Below are 18,614 nucleotides of genomic sequence, written 5' to 3'. Positions count from 1 at the left end.
AAACTTCAGTACCCACATCTGACAAATCTTTTCTCAGTTCCTCAGCAGTCACACGGGGACTTTTCTCCACTCTACGCTTCAGGTAGCGCACAGCAGTCGAAGTCAGCATCTTCTTTCTGCCACGACCAGGTAGCGTTTCAACAGTGCCCTTTGCCTTGAATTTGCGAATTATGCTTCCTATGGTGTCTCTTGGTATGTTTAACATCTTTGCAATCTTCTTATAGCCATTGCCCTTCCTGTGAAGAGTAATCACCTCTTCTCTTGTCTTCCTGGTGCTTATTAGGCTTTATTGCTGCTCCCTGACATCCACAGTTGTTTTCAATACCTGATTGAAAACACTTCAATGAACCTCTGTTCTTCAGAGTGGTAGTCTTTAAGGGGTTGAATAATTGTGTAAATGAAGAATTCACAAAATAAACATTTACTACTGTATTACAAAACCAATTGATGTCATTTTAGTTGCATATGGTTCTTTAAGAAGTCCTTGTAGGATTTCATTCTGAATACAATTACAAATGTACACTAAATTCCCTAAAACCCTTTACAGCATTGGGGGGTTGATTAATTTTGAACAAAACTGTATGGACCTCCTGTATCGTCCTCCTAGGTCAAAATCATTATATATATATATTTTTTTTTATGTTATTTTAAGTTATTTCCCTATCCACATTTATTTCCAGAGTACTTGCCATGCTCTTCCCGACATTTTGCTGCCATTTGCAGCCCTCCAGCCCTTTCCCTTAGTTTTTTAGAGACATTTTTGTAGTCAAAAGTCCGGGTCCCTATTGACTTCAATGGGGTTTGGGTTCGGGTCAAAGTCCGGGTTCGGGTTCGGGTTCCGAACCCAAACTTTTTTTTCAAAGTCCGGGTTCGGGTCCAAACCCGAACATCCAGGTGTCCGCTCAACTCTTCTCAACATATTTTTCGCGTGCCTCACGAGCAGATTGGGGGGCCAAGCCAGCGCGACCAGTGTCCAGGCCAAGAAAGGTATCTGAGGGTAGTCCTGCCTCAGCACCAATGTTGGATAGGTACGACTGGGAGTGCCTGCGTAAAAAATTGTGCAAAATGCAACAGGCAAACACAACAGTGTTCAATTTATATTCCGCCAGATGTATCGCTGTCTGAAACAGGCGGAACCGGCTGGCGAGTATCCCAAAGGCATTCTCGACTACCCTCCGGGCTCTGGCCGGCCGAAAATTGAACACCCTCCTCTCCGGGGTGAGGGTCCTCTGGGGAAAAGGTCGCATGAGGTGAGATCCAAGCCCGAAAGCTTCATCCGCGAAAAAAACAAACGGAAGTCCCTCCAAATTGTCTTCATCCCGTGGCAGTTCCAGACCACCAGATTGTAGACGCTTGGCCAACTCTGTCCGCGCGAACACTCCCCCATCAGACAGCCGGCCATTCTTCCCCACGTCCACATACAAAAATTCGTACTGTGCCGACACCACCGCCATCAACACGATACTATGAAAACCTTTGTAGTTGAAATAGTACAACCCCGAACGGGGTGGCGGCACTATGCGGTCGTGTTTCCCATCTATGCCCCTCCGCAGTTCGGAAAATCACACCGCTGGGCAAATTGGGAAGCCACAGTCTGCCATTCCTGTGGCGTGGAGGGAAACTGTGGGGACAAACAAAAAAAAAATATTACTTTGCCAAATATACATTGCAATCACAATTCTAAAAACATCCCTGTGCAACATCAGTATAACATTTATTATTGGAGTGAGTATTTCATGGCCAAAAACATAGGCCCACTTATCAGACTCCTCACCCCTCTGATGGGGCATTAAACATTTTTAGGGGGGGGGGTTCTAGCTGAGTGTAGGCCCAAAACGTATAAACAGGTAGCACTCTGCGTAAAATGAAGGCAAAAAAAAACATTGGGACACATTTTAAGGGGGGGGGGGCAGAACTACAATGGAGCAGACAAAAATCAGGTTGAAAAATGACTAGGCTAGGTGTGTTTGGCCGTAGGATAGCATGCTGGAGAGGTTAGTGAAGGGAAAGATGCATGTAGGCCAAGAAAAGAGCATGGAAAGCTTACAACATGCATGGGGACAAAAGGGAACATTCACACCATATTACAATCATGGTAATTAGGGAAATATGCAAAAAAACAAATATATTAGCATCCATTAAAAAGACATATAGGTAGATTCACATAGATAGGTGCAAACTTGCGGCGGCGTAGTTTAGCGTGTTTAGGCATACGCCGCCGTAAGTTAGCTAGGCAAGTACATGATTAACAATGTACTTGCCTGCTATGTTACGGCGGCGTAGCCTAAAGCGGGCGGGCGTAAGGGCGCCGAATTCAAATGTGTGTAAGGGGGCGTGTTTTATGTTAATAAGGCTTGACCTTACATTTTTGACGTTTTTAGTTTCTGCGCATGCGCCGGGCGCCTACATTTCCCAGTGTGCATTGCGGCTAAGTACGCCGTACGGGCCTATTGATTTCGACGTGGACGTAAACGACGCAAATCGCTATTCGCGGACGACTTATGCAAACGACGTAAAAATTTCTAATCTCGAAGCGGGAATGGCGGCCATACTTTACCATTGCTATTCCATCTAATAGATGGAATAACTTTAGGCTTGATAATGGCTTACGGAAACGGCGTAAAAGTACTGCGGCGGCCGGGCGTACGTTCGTGAATCGGCGTATCTCCTCATCTACATATTCTACGCCGACCTCAATGGAAGCGCCACCTAGCGGCCATCCAAAATATTGCAATCTAAGATAGGATGGCGCAAGCCGTCGTATCTTAGATATGTTTAAGCGTATCTCTGTTTGAGCATACGCTTAAACATAAGTCGGCGTAGATTCTGAGTTAGGTCGGCTTATCTACTGATAAGCCGGCCTAACTTTTCTGAATCCACCTAATAGATTGTGATGTTTAAAGGAGGAAACTTACCTTAATATACTCCTCCTGCATGACTTGAATGATAGCAGAACACGTCTCCTGTATGATGATCCCAAGCGCCTGGGGAGAGATGCCTGTCGAGAACTTGAGGTCCTGCAGGCTCCTCCCAGTCGCCAGGTACCGCAACGTGGCAATAAGCCTCTGCTCGGCCGTGATGGCTTGACGCATCACAGTGTCCTGCCTCGTGATATAGGGGGACAGAAGATCCAATAGACGGTGGAAAACGTGGTCCGTCAAACGGAGAAAGTTCCTGAAGTCGTCAGGATTATTCTCCTGGATTTCCCTAAGCAGAGGCATATGAGAGAATTGGTCATGCTGGTGCAACCAATTCTTGGCCCAGGAACTCCTCCTCCCACTGTTCCTGGCCAAAGTCAATATGAACTGCAGAAGACAGCCCATACGCAGCACGAAGTCTAGAAAAATCACGCTGCTCCATCATGGCTTCAAAGCGGTCGGCTGGTCAGAACGCACTCCAAACAGAAAGCACCCCCAAATCCAGCAATACCTGTAAAGAACGCACTGCACACAGATACGAGCGGACAGGACGGCACTGCAAAGCAGAAACGACCCGACAGCCAGCACTGAATGCCAAATACGAACCCACAAGCACACACTGAACCTGAGAATACGATCTGTTAAAAGCACAGAGACTGAAAAGCGCGAATCAGCTCGAACCAAACTTTCACTAACACGCGGTTACGCGGAATTAGCAAAAGCGGACTCAAGGGCGGCGACGAAGGCTTTGGCCTTCCCCTTTATAGTGACGTCGTATGTGGTTTACGTGTCTGCGTTCTGATCCGATCGGATTTTGAACTGATGGTGTGTACACACATCAGGCCACTTCAGCGGTGGACCGATGAAAACGTTCCGTCGGACCATTCTCATCGGATGAACCGGTCGTGTGTACAGGGCCTTAGATTCCCCTTTTTGTGGCCCCTCTTTTATTCCATAAGGGAGAGGGAGAAGGGAAGAGAAGGAAAGGGAGAAAAAGGCAATGGAAACTTTGGATATTGGCGCATGTGCTCATTCCTCTTAGGCCTCGTACACACGATAGGTTAAACAGAGGACAACAGTCTGATGGACCGTTTTCCTCGGTCAAAACCGATCGTGTGTGGGCCCCATAGGTTATTTAACCATCGGTTAAAAAAAAGACAACTTGCTTTAAATTTATCCGATGGATTCCTAACCGATAGGTCAAAACCGATCGTTAGTAGGCACCACCATCGGTTAAAAATCCATGCATGCTCAGAATCAAGTCGACGCATGCTTAGAAGCATTGAACTTCATTTTTTTCAGCATGTCGTTGTGTTTTACGTCACCGTGTTGTGACACGATCGGTTATTTAACCTATGATGTGTGGGCGCGACGGACCATCAGTCAGCTTCATTGGTTAACCGATGACAACGGTTCTTCAGACCGTTCTCATCGGATGGACTGATCGTGTGTACGAGGCCTTAAAGGTGTACCTGATGTTAGGTAGATAAATAATAATTGAACTACAACTTTTTATGAATATGTTTTGTGACTGTACAATGTTTGTTATGGGGGGTGGTTGTTGGGGGGGAGAAAAGATAATTATTAGAGGGAATACACTTACATATGATACAACACGAGATGCCTAACACAGTCTCTAGAGACCACAAAGAAAGACGAAAGAATCAGTGAGTTTCTCTTAAGTACATTTGGGAATACATACTGTTATGCCCCTCACTACACGTGACTGATGTGTATTCGGGCACACTGTTAACTCTTCTCATACCAATGCATTCCAGTAGGCGCAGAATCCTTTTGAACTTTTATTAGTACAAGACAGAGTAAAAATGAAACAGATACAAACAAGTACAATTAGTAAATAATCACACAATTAGAGCATCCCTAACTACCTAGCTAGAGACACAAAGATAAATGTACCGGCGATGGATCAGTATGGCTGACGTGGGATAGAACTCAGCAGACATGTGCTTGCTTCCAAGAAGAAAATGGAAAGAAAGGCCTGAAGATGGTGCAAAGCCTCATGGAATAGAAATACGGAGGCTTGCATGAGTCAAAACTAACCAGCTATTCTAACTAACTGAATTGAATGGAAATGGTGCAGTTAAACAGAATGTCCATTAGATGGCAGCATTGATTTAATTCAAACAAACTAAAGTCAATGAAGACCATGAGCCTTATTTAATGAAGGCATAACACTCACCGCCTGGTTTCACACGGATACCACATATCATGGCACTCCGGAGCAGAGTAACAAAACAAGTTTGGAAACAGTGATTTATATGGAGACCTCTCAGTGAAAAAGAAATAACATGACATTAAAGTACCATCATCCTAACATAATTTAAATGAAGATCGGGTTCATTGAGTGCCACACCCATAATTTGAATGAAGATCGGGTTCATTGAGTACCTGGGGTAGTGGATGGGACTTCAGTCTCCACTGGTATACCCCAGGGATGGGGGGCAGTTGGCCCAGACCCCCAACAGCATGATGGACTGAGACCAGTCACCCTGTCTTCTCTCCAGCGGCTGAAAGGACTCCAGGGAGAAGGGCCAGTCCAGGCCTCTCCCCAGTGGCAGGCAGGTTCTCTGAGAGAGGCAGAGGTTGGCTGGGTGAGTAATGCTCTGTTTGGAGCAATTTATTCGGGGTACGGTATGGATACCAGCATTGAAGGACTGGAACTACTGACCAACTTCGGAGTCAACCCGTTTGGGGTTCCCTCCTGTGTCAGTCTCCCACTGAAAGGGGAGAGATGTAACGGAATGACCCGTGACACCCAGAGACCTTTGAAAGATTAGGGGTACTCCTGTGCCAGCGTCACTAATAACTCTTGGGTCTAAGGTCACTAATCACATTCCACACTGTTTCATGTGTAGAATGTGACTTCTCAGCTGTAGTAATTAGGTCATGTTAAATCGGTGCCCAAAATGTCTGACATATAAATGTGTATTCTGCAGGTGAATCACTTATTGTCGGAGACGGAATGTCTGGGGAATAATTAGCTTAACGGGATGTCATTGTCTAAGAGAGTGTGTATTGAAGTGATGTGTGGGTGGAGAGTTCTTTGTTCCTTTGATCACTGTAATATGTTGTACTGTATATAAAACTGAGAGTTACCATTAAAAGTGTTCATTCATTTTGAAACCAGAGACCAGAGCTGGTGTTGTGTCGGTTATTCTGGGAAATGGGATGGATGGTTGGAGTGTCAGATAAGCTGTCGTGACTGATGGAAGGGAAATCGTAAACGGTGGTGACCGTTACAATACACAAGTGGGTGTTACGTTTATCACCAACCTTTCTTGGAGCTGGTCTAAATGTAAATATGCTTAGCTTGGCTTTTAAAACAGTATAAGTATACATGTGGTTTGAGTAGCTAGCTAGAGGACCTCAGGGTCACTGACCCTACAGGGAGATGGGGGTAGGAAGCCCCACCCTGCTGGAAGGGACCTCTCCCAGCAGACAGATGTACCAGCATATCTTTCCTCCGTCTGAAAGCTTCTGAATTACCATCTAGCAATGTATTACCAGCTGTAACTATGTAACCATTGACTGTTTGCTTGTCAATTCTTGAAGAATAAACGTCGTACTATTTGGAAGAAAACCTGAGTTGAATATTGAATATTGGGAACAAAGCGCCTGGGAAGGAAACACTACTTGACATAACATATGACACGTGTCAAAAATGTCCTCTCTTTCCCCCATTCAACAGACTACATCTAAGACTTTCTTTATTCAGTGGTTTTTACCACGAGTCTATCATTATTGATTTTTTAGTGCTGTTTTGTGTATTTTAATACTACAGAGACTGAACTGTTTTATTCTTGTACCGTATTTTTATTAATGGCTGTGTGTTGAGTTATTTTGAGGGGACAGCAAATTTACACAGTTATACAAGCTTTACACTCACTACTTTACATTGTAGCAAAGTGTAATTTCTTCATTGTTGTCACATGAAAAGATAGAATAAAATAATTACAAAAATGTGAGGGGTGTACTCATTTTTGTGAGATACCGTATTTAACTTTATTTTGTCTTATTATTTAACTTCATTTAGCCTTTATATTTAAAGGAGTTGTAAAGGAAAAAAATGTTTTTTGCTGAAATGACTGTTTACAGGGTATAGAGACATAATAGTTAACTGATTCCTTTTAAAAATGATTAAACATAGATAAAACCAATCATATAATGTACCTGTAGTTTCTAGTTTTGTTTGTGCATGTTGTTTCCTGCTTCTGTGATGTACAGAGCCAATGAGCCAATACAGGGCAGTGATGAATGAATGAATGAAAACTTATATAGCGCGGCACATGCGAACTTAATAGCCTCTGGGCGCTTGTTGTTCCTGTCTCCTTTGGTATCAAAAGAGATGAGTCTTGATCTTTCTCCTGAACGTCAAGTGGTTCTCCTCCAACCGAATGCTGGTTGGTAAAGCGTTCCATAGTCTAGGCCCTTGGACCGCGAATCTCCTTTCTCCTTTGGACTTGTATCTGGGTTTGGGTATCTGGAGGAAATTTTGATTGGTGGATCGCAGAACGCGATCGGGATTATGAGCTTTTATTTTTTCGCATAGATAATGGGGAGCATTCCCATAGATACATCTATGCGTTAGACAGAGTGCTTTAAAAGTGATTCTGTCTTTTACTGGTAACCAGTGAAGGGTTCTCAGTGAAGGTGAGATTGATTCCCAAGGTTTTTTCCCAGTCACAAGTCTAGCGGCCGTATTTTGAACGACTTGTAGACGAGCGATTTGGTACTTGGGGAGTCTGAGGTAAAGGGCATTTGCATAGTCCAATCTTGAGTTTACAATAGCTCCCACCACGACCGCTATGTCTTCCTTGGGTATAAAAGGAGTAAGTCTGCGTAGTAGGCGCAGCAGATGGTGAGATCCGCTGACTACTGACCCTATTTGTGCGTCCAATGTCATGTGAGAGTCAAAGATGACCCTGAGACTTTTGACTTTGGCGCTAGGGGTGATGATTTTGCCCAGAATGGGCGGGGGGGTCCAAGTTGTTGTAGGTTGATTCATACGCTTGGCATGAAACAGGAGAAGTTCTGTTTTCTCTCCGTTGAGTTTAAGATAACTCTTTGTCATCCAGTCCTCTATCAAAGAGAGGCATGTCTCTAGATTGAGGTGATGATCCTTTTTATTGCAAATGCGGAAATATAGTTGCGTGTCGTCTGCATATGAGTGGTAGAGCAGTTTTTGACTGCTAATAATCTCAAAAAGAGGGCGAAGATAGATGTTGAATAACACCGGCGACAGGGGGGATCATTGAGGGACTCCGCACGATAATGTGCGTTTCTCAGAAGTGAAAGGTCCTAACTTCACTATTTGCGATCGGTTTTCCAAAAAAGAGGATAACCAAGATAAATCGCCTTCTGCGACTCTGGCTACTTCAGCTAGCCGAGTCAATAAAAGCTTGTGGTCTACTGTGTCGAAGGCTGCGCTTAGGTCCAACAGAACCAGAAGACAAGATTCTCCGTCTGCGGCCTCGAGAGCGTCGTCCCATATTTTGAGCAATGCGGTTTCTGTCCCGTGTCCAGGCCGGAATCCCGATTGAAATGGGTCAAGTAGGTTGTGGGTATCTAGATGCTGTTGCAGCTGTTGTACCACTACTTTTTCCATTACCTTTGGGAGTACATTTAGGCCTGTTATTGGGCGACGGTGGAGTGGGTCCTTGGGGTCCAGGTTGGGTTTCTTCAAGATAGGTCGAATTATACCCTCCTTCAACTGGGAGGGCACTATGCCTTCTCTGAAGGATTGGTTGATAAGCTGCGTGATAGGAGGTGCCAGGATGTCAGCGCATTCCTTCAGCAGTTTAGTGGGGATGATATCATTCGGCGCGGTGCTGTTACGCAGAGTACCGATGATATTTTTAGTGGTGGTTTGGAAAACTAAACTGATTGGTGCTGTGGGGTTTTAGACACACAGTAATCACACCTCCTTGATTAGTGACCACAGAGAGAAAGCTCCCAGTACTGTGGTTATCAGGAAACAGACAACCAGGAAGTGTGGAGGCCAGAGAAGAATTACAGCAACTTGAGAGCAAAAACGAACAATGATGCCGCGTACAGACGGTCGTTTTTTGTGATGAAAAAAAAACGACGTTTTAAATCATGAAATAAAACGACGTTTTTGAAACTTCATTTTCAAAAACGACGTTGCCTACACACCATCGTTTTTTCAAAATGCTCTAGCAAAGCGCGGTTACGTTCAGCACTCTTTTCCATTGAAGCTAGCTTCATAACTTGCTTCTGAGCATGCGCAGGTTTAAAAACGTCGTTTTGCCCACACACTATCATTTTAATTGACACAAAAAACGACGTTTTGAAAAACGACACAAAAAATTCAAGCATGCTCGAATTCTTTTTTTGTCGTTTTTCAGAAGACATAAAACAACGTTTTTTCCACACGGTCATTTTAAATGACGTTTTCAAAAATGATGTTTTTTTTCATCACAAAAAACGACCGTCTGTATGCGGCATGAGGACATGAAAACAGCACTGCATTAGGGTAAAGGAAGCTATTAAGATAAAAAAACTAATTTCCTTTACAAACCCTTTAACTTTTATTTAGCCTTTTATATTTAACTTTATTTAGCCTTATTATTTAACATTCTTTTAACAGAAAGAAACAGCCAGTGATAAAAATAAATAAATAAAATGATCTATTTCCAAGTAGCAATCAAACATACAAAAAGGTGATAAAAAATATATAAAAATCATTTAAAAGATCAACTAAACTGCCCTAAATACAGCCACTAAAAACACACCCTCTTAAAAAAAAATATATATATATTTTTAATAATGTCTAAGTAGTTCAGTGAGCAAAATAAGGGGGTTTTAACGCGCATTGTGAAATTTCACTAACACAATCAATTTTACCCAAATCACTCCAACCATACTTATTAGTCCAATTTCTTGCCCTAAAAAAAAGACATAACATAATCATAATGAAAGACTTTGTCCTTCTTTATTCAGTTAGGACCATTTTATACACCATGGCGTCCTGGTATGTTGTGTATTAAGAATGTGTTAATGGGAAATTTGATTCACATTATTGCACATTACATTAAAGCGGAGGTTCACCCAAAAAATACATTTTTAACATTGCATTCAGCCGAGTTGTCCTAATGACAATCGACTGTTTTTTTTTTTCCCCGTACATACCGTATTTTCACCGCCGCTTCCGGTTATGTCTTCTGCGGGACTGGGCGTTCCTATCTGATTGACAGGCTTCCGACCGTCGCATACTACGCATCACGAGTTGCCGAAAGAAGCCGAACGTCGGTGCGCAGGCGCCGTATAGAGCCGCACCGACGTTCGGCTTCTTTCGGCAACTCGCTGTATGCGACGGTCGCCTGTCAATCAGATAGGAACGCCCATTCCAGCAGAAGACATACCCGGAAGCGGCGGTGAAATACGATATGTACGGGAAAAAAAAAAAAAAAACAGCCGATTGTCATTAGGACAACTCAAAACTCAACTCTGAATGTAATGTTAAATTTTTTTTTTTTGGGTGAACCCCCGCTTTAACATAACCAATTTAAATGAAGGAGCTTTCAATGCACTAAAACGTCCAAAAAACAAACATACATTATTTTTGCGAACACAGCACACCACAATGCACGGTATTGCACTAATATGCGTTGTTGTGTGATGCAATGGATGTGTCTTGGGGCTGCATCGGGCTGCTATTTAAAATTGATGGCACGACAACAAGCTTACGCACATAACCTGCATTAACGTGTGTTGAGGTAACAAGAGCATTAAGCACAACGCACCACATTGCAAATATGCGTTTTGGCCCTTACACTGCATTCTACAATTATTTTCCCACTAATACTGTATATACATGGTAAAAGATTTTCTATTGTAAGGACTGAAGCACACTTTTTTGTTGCGGTATGTGCATTAGCGTTTTGGGGGTACCATTTTGAATGGTACCCCAACACACTATGGCAAAGCAGCTCCAACGCACATTTATTTGATTGGGTTGCCCCAATGCAACGCACATTAATGTGCAAATCTACAGTGGGATTTATGCAAACCGCTGCAGATGGGAAACCCTATACAAGCAACGAGAGGCTGATGTAATTTTAACATGCAGGGATTGTCTGATTGGCCCTGGATGCAAACTGTTGCATCCAAGACCATTCATTCTTTGGTAATTGCATGCAAACAGCCTTACTGATATTAAAGCGGTTGTATAGTCCCATAAAAAAAAAAATTGTCACCTGTGAGGCAAAAGGCATAATGAGCTAGTATGCACCGCATACTAGCTCATTATAAAATACCGTATTTATCGGCGTATATCGCACACTATTTTCCCCTTAAAATAAGGGGAAAATCGTGGGTGCGCGATATACGCCGATAGCCGCTTCCCGCGTTCATTTTGAAATCCTGCGCCGACATATACCGAGTGCAGTACACTCGGGTACATTCGGCCAGGCTCGGCTTCGCTCGTGCTCACGCATAAACATCACAGAGCGTGAGCGCGAGCGACGCCGAGCCTTGCCGAATGTACCCGAGTGTACTGCACTCGGTATATGTCGGCGGAGGCGTTCGAACTGAGCGCAGGAAGCGGGGACTCGACGTGAGGCGCGCGCTGGAGAAGCCGGGAGGACACCATCGAGGCCGCAGACGGACGCCGGACCGGGCGATGGACGCTGGGAAGACACCAAAACTGTAAGTAATGCAATCATATAACATTTTTTTTTACAGGAATTTCGGGGGCACTTTGGGGGTGCGCGGTATACGCGGGAGTGCGTTATACCGCGATAAATACGGTACTTACCTTAGAACAAGGCGTCGGTAACTTACCTGGTCCACGCTGAGGTAGCTGACATGTTGCCTCGGCGTGTCTTCTGGGTATAGCGGCTCCAGCGATGTGAGTGGCTGGAGCCGCGATGTCGTCACTCCCGCGCATGCACGCGGGAGACTTCTTTCCGGCAAGGTCTGGCGTCTGCCGGGCCTTAAGCCGAGAATCCCCGGTGTAAAGGTTTAGGAGATATTTTTTTTTTACCTACAGGTAAGCCTTATTATAAGCTTACCTGTAGGTAAAAGTTCCAAAAATGACTATACAACTGCTTTAACCACTTAAGGACCCCTTCACGCCGATATACGTCGGCAGAATGGCACGGCTGGGCACATCCACGTACCTGTACGTGGCTCTTTAAGCCCAGCCGTGGGGTCGCGCACGTGACCCGGTCCAAAGCTCCGTGACCGCGGGACTCGCAGACCCGATCGCCGCTGGAGTCCCCGCGATCGGTCCCCGGAGCTGAAGAACGGGGAGAGCCGCGTGTAAACACAGCTTCCCCGTTCTTCACTGTGGCGCTGTCATCGATCGTGTGTTCCCTGATATAGGGAATCACAATCAATGACGTCACACCTACAGCCACACCCCTCTACAGTTAGAAACACAAATGAGGTCACACATAACCCCTTCAGCGCCCCCTTGTGGTTAACTCCCAAACTGCAATTGTCATTTTCACAGTAAACAATGCATTTTCAATTAATTTAATTTAATTTTTTGCTGTGAAAATGACAATGGTCCCAAAAATGTGTCAAAATTGTCCGAAGTGTCCGCCATAATGTCGCAGTCAGGGAAAAAATCGCTGATCGCCGCCATTAGTAGTAAAAAAACATTTTTTTATAAAAAATTCAATAAAACTATCCCCTTTTTTGTAAACGCTATAAATTTTGCGCAAACCAATCGATAAACGCTTATTGCGATTTTTTTTACCAAAAATAGGTAGAAGAATACGTATCGACCTAAACTGAGGAAAAAAAATAATGTTTTATATATTTTTGGGGGATATTTATTATAGAAAAAAGTAAAAAATATTGATTTTTTTTCAAAATTGTCGCTCTATTTTTGTTTATAGCGCAAAAAATAAAAACCGCAGAGACGATCAAATACCACCAAAAAAAACCTCTATTTGTGGAAAAAAAAGGACACCAATTTTGTTTGGAAGCCACGTCGCACCACCGCGTAATTGTCAGTTAAAGCGACGCAGTGCAGAATCACAAAAACTGTCCGGGTCCTTTAGCTGCCTAAAGGTCCGGGTCTTAAGTGGTTAAAGGTGCATTAAAAAAAAACATGTTATACTTACCTGCTCTGTGCAATGGTTTTGCAAAGAGCAGCCCCAATCTTCTTCTTGTCAGCGGCGCTGGCGCTTCTGGTGCCTCCTCTTCTCCAAGTGCCCCCATAGCAAGCCACGAGACCATAAGACACAGAACGAGGCTCGGCCCCACTCTCTGCTCCCTCCTCACTGGCTGTGATTGAAAGCAGTGGGAGCCAATATCTCCTGCTGCTGTCTCTCAGCCAATGAAGAGATAGAGACCAGGGAGAGCAGATGCTGTTATGCACACCGCTGGATTCTGATCAAGCTTGGGTAGTAGAGGGGCTGAGGGGTGATCAGCATACTGAAGGTTTTTACTAGGGTTGTCCCGATACCACTTTTTTAGGACCGAGTACAAGTACCGATACTTTTTTTCAAGTACTCGCCGATACCGAATACCGATACTTTTTTTTAAATGTGTCCCCAAATGCAGCCATGTCCCCCCACAGATGCAGCCATGTCCCCCCACAGATGCAGCCATGTCCCCCCACAGATGCAGCCATGTCCCCCCCCCATATGCAGCCATGTCCCCACACATATGCAGCCATGTCCCCACACATATGCAGCCATGTCCCCCCCATATGCAGCCATGTCCCCACACATATGCCGCCATGTCCCCACACATATGCAGCCATGTCCCCCCACATATGCAGCCATGTCCCCACACATATGCAGCCATGTCCCCCCACAGATGCCGCCATGTCCCCACACATACAGCCATGTCCCCCCACAGATGCCGCCATGTCCCCACACATGCAGCCATGTCCCCCCACAGATGCCGCCATGTCCCCACACATACAGCCATGTCTCCCCACAGATGCCGCCATGTCCCCACATATGCAGCCATGTCTCCCCACAGATGCCGCCATGTCCCCACACATGCAGCCATGTCCCCCCACAGATGCCGCCATGTCCCCACACATACAGCCATGTCCCCCCACAGATGCCGCCATGTCCCCACACATGCAGCCATGTCCCCCCCATACGCAGCCATGTTCCCCCATATGCATCCATGTCCCCCTTATAAGCAGCCATGTCCCCCTTATAAGCAGCCATGTCCCCCCTTATAAGCAGCCATGTCCCCCTTATAAGCAGCCATGTCCCCCCTTATAAGCAGCCATGTCCCCCATATAAGCAGCCATGTCCCCCTTATAAGCAGCCATGTCCCCCTTATAAGCAGCCATGTCCCCCTTATAAGCAGCCATGGGGGGGGGGGGGGGGTTTGGCTGAGTATTCTATTTAGGCATCGGCGGTATTTGCGGGAGTACAAGTACTCCCGCAAATACTCGGTATCGGTCCCGATACCGATACTAGTATCGGTATCGGGACAACCCTAGTTTTTACCTTCATGCATAGAATGCCTTTAGAACCACTTTAAATGGCTGCTGTCAGCGTCTCATTGCTTTGTATATGTCTTCCTACCTGCAGCTGTCGCATAAACCCTGCTGAGTCTCGTAAAAGAAATGTATAGTTCACAATCACAATAGTGAATCAGGCCTTATACATTAAAGAATGTGCTCTGTTTTAAGGTGTCTTGATTAAATGAAGGACAACTGGATGATAAAATAAGGGTTGGGTTTATTCACAAATAGAGATACACAAATTCTAATTACATAGGGTCCTCTGACAAATTCAAATGTCATCTGTCATCATTATCCTTCCCTTCAATCCACATCACTTCTGCCATTTCTACTCTCTTACCCAGGGCCGATCCACCCTTTAGGCTCACTATGCAAGCCGCGAAGGGCCCCCCAAATTACTAGAGGCCCCGACTGGTGAGAAGTCATTTTCGCCCCCTCACGCCGCTTCTCAACTCGCTGGCTGCATGGGAGAAGAGGTAAGAAGTCAGCACCCCCTGCTTCTCAATTTAATGTAAGATGTAATTTCCGACAGCAGAACACCCCCGCTTCTCATTTTTAATGTGCCATGTCATTTTGCTTAGGGCCCCAGGGAGGTCAGGATCGGCACTGCTCTTACCCCCAATTATATTTCTTCATCACTCCTTTCTCTTACCATTCTCCTACTCTTTTATCCATATGCTCAACTTCAACCGCCCTACGGTCAATCTCCACTTTTCTCTGTCATCATTATCCTTTACTTCTACTCAGGCACTCTCTCTTTCCACATTCTTCTCTTCCACTTCAGTTGATACATTGATGCCTACTCTCCTCCCCTCAGCCACCATCATCCCCTCCTAACTCCATCCTCTCTGTGGTATTTCTCTTCCACGTAATTATTTTCCATTCTTCATTCCATTGGGATCATTCTCCACAGCCATTCCCCCTTATGCTCATTATCATCCTGATCCATAATTTCCCTTCCTGTATGCCCTTCCATTCTCATTCAGTCCACTCCTCTCCCCTCCACAATCTTCTCATTTTCCACCATACCTACTCTTCTTTTTCCCCTCTTCCACAAATGTTCGCTCTATTTCCCTTTTCAGTCATTATCCTCTTGTCCACCCATGCATAGTCCAGGGCTGTCTTAGGCCCTGCCCTTTCCCCAAAGCAGCTGGTCCTTGAGCCTGAGCTACCCCGAAATTGGGGCAGCTCGGGCTGCCCCTCTACATCCCAGTTACCCCCCCAGCACTCTGACCCCTCTACACCTTGGATATTCCCTTGCTTTCTGTTTACCTACACTGTCTCTATTGTAGGGGCCCCAGAGCATTACTTTGCCCAGGGGCCCATGATGCTATTAAAGCGGAGGTTCACCCGTACATGACACTTTTTCCCCTTAGATGGATGCTCGTTTTGTCTAGGGGAATCGGCTAGTTGTTTTAAAATATGATCCGTACTTACGCCCGCTCCCGAAGACCCATACCCGGAAGCGACGGAGAAGATGCATCTCGAAAACGGTAAGTACGGATCATATTTTAAAACAACTAGCCGATTCCCCTAGACAAAACGAGCAGGAATCTAAGGGGAAAAGAGAAAAAAATATATAATTGGGTGAACTCCCGCTTTAAGATGGCCCTGGCATAGTCCCTGGTGATTTTCCTCCTCTTCCATCATTGCTCATTCTCCTCCCCTCAGTGATAATGCTTCTCCACCTTTATCCTCACTTACCTTTCCACACCTCTATGATCTTTCTCCTCCTCCTCTCTCTTCTCTCTGTCAATTTTCCTCTTCCATCCATTCTCCTCCCCTCAGTGATCATTCTCCATCACCTTTCATGTCTACCCTCTTCCCATCTGATCATTATCCTCCATTCAGCATTTCTATCTATCTAAATAGTTGTAGGGAGATGGGAGAAGGTATCTTCTAGTTCTTTCTAAATTAACACAATCATTTTCACTGAATCTTTCACACAAGGGCTTCTTGTCCAATCTTGGAACACTCCCATCAGGTGGATCCCAGCAAACCAGATCCATGTTTGTGGAATTATTGAGGACTCGTCCGACAGGATCTGCATTGTCTTATGTCCTGTGTGTGACCCCCTGAGCTCCAAAGGTGTAGATGACTATACAGGATGAAAATATGACCATAAACTGTTTGCCCCCCCCTACAAGAGTGCTGCAATACTGAACAGGTGTGGACAGTAAATACCCATAGGGGGTCATACTAGTCAATGTGTTAATGGCATTAAGTCTTTAGAAGATCAATAAGTATTATTTCTCTGCCAGCCTGTTATGGCAAACAGATGGTCCCCAGGCAACAGGTCTTAGGGAGTACAGTGTTCAGGCACGTATTGCTATAGTTTTCTCCCAAGATGAGCATTATCACTATTCTATCTATATGACTTCTACCATATCTTCTCTCTTACCCCGATGATAATTCTTCACCACTCCCCTCTCGCACCATTCTACTACTCTATCTATTCTCACCATCACCCCTTTATGACCATTCTCCACTTTTCCCTGTCACCAACCATTATCCTTTACTATTTAAGCACACTCTCTTTACCCATATTATCATTCTCTTTCACTTGCATTGATGCCCAGTCTACTCTCATCAGCCATCACTATTCCCTTCCAACTCCAAGCCACCCCTTCTTCTCTTCTACTTTCATCTTTGCCCAATCTCCAATTATTTGTAAACATTCTCCATAATCATTCTCTTTTTATGTCCATTATTCACCTGCTTTCCTCCCCACGGTGATTATTCCCATTCAAGTCCATCCATACCCACTATCTCTTGTCGTTTATTCACCTCTTTTCATACCCACTCCACTTCTTTTCCCTCTGTGATCATTTTCCATGTCCACCATACCTACTCTTATTTTTAAACTTTTAAATCCTCTTTCACCCATGCCCACTCTCCTTCCCACTTTCATCCTTCTTCTCCTGTTTTACTCATGCCTACTCTCTGGTCATTCCACTCCTCTTTCACCATTGCCCATGCTCCTCCCTTCCATTATCATTCTCCTCCATATTTATCTATGCCAACTAATTTCCCCTCTATGGCCCCTCTCCTTCTCTTCCTTCCGTGCCTTTTCTCTGGCTAATTTCCTTATTTTTCATCATTATCCATTCTGCCACCCTTAATGGTCATACTTCCAAACACTTGGTTGCCACTGCAAGCTGCTCCTTCAGCAAGTCTATTTCTAACTCTGCCTTTTTCCTCTTTTAAGATTAAATATGTAGAGCGTGCAGGAAGTGCAAACCCAACAGAGCAACTGCCCGCATCTCTCCCTTACTGAACTGAAAAATCTGAGGAAAGATCAGAGATTCCATCCCCACAAGCTCTGTTCTAAGGAGAAGCATTTCTAGCCAGCTCCTTTGCAACAAACATACACTGACTATCTCTAGCCCAGGCAAGGTGCATGCCATCTCCTCCTGTCCTGGACACCAGAAACCTTTGCAATCTTACTCTTCCTAAACAGTTTCTTCAGCACAAGTTACAAAACACACCACAGAAAAACAGGTCTACTTCAGTTGAGCTTTAGCGCAAATCCTGGACGAGCCCCCAAATGTTTTGCTTTCATCTTTAATAAAGGTTCCTGCGGTAAAACCAAGGAAGCTTAGACTTCTGTAGTATATCAATGCTTTACTAAACAGAAAAGCTGCAAATACAACTTAAACAAAACACAATTCATAGCTTACAAAATATACCTACAACATGCACAAGCCAATTATGCTTTCTAGCAAAATAAGCATGTACAATATGTTTGCAATAAGTAATCTAAACAGTTACTCAACTTAGAGATAGAATAAAGAAGTAAAGTCCTTCTTGGTTCCTTGGTTAAAATCCAACTCAAAACTTCCCCACAGTTCTCCAGCTTGAAGCAGCCTTGTCTTGATTCTTTGTCTCCCAAAACACAACTCTACTTTTTCTGCCCACATGCTTCTTTCAAAACCTAATCCCCTCCCTCTAACATCCACTGCCTCATATCCTGTAAAGAGCTTCCTTTGGGACCAGTTCAACTGGTACATTTGCATATCAATAGGGGGAGCCTTATGCCTTGTTTCCACTGAGCGGATCGGTTCGGTACGGTACGCTATTTTGGGTGTTTCCATTATGAAAGTGTGCCATAAAACCGAACCGTACCGGACCATTCTGGGTCCTGCTTCAGATGTGGGGCCATAGAAAATGTAACGGTTCCATTAGGGCGGAGCTACAATACATTCCACTGA

The sequence above is a fragment of the Rana temporaria genome, chromosome 2, assembly GCF_905171775.1.
Source record: "Rana temporaria chromosome 2, aRanTem1.1, whole genome shotgun sequence".
In the NCBI taxonomy this organism is placed as follows: Eukaryota; Metazoa; Chordata; class Amphibia; order Anura; family Ranidae; genus Rana; species Rana temporaria.
Note: the sequence above shows the minus strand (reverse complement) of the source record.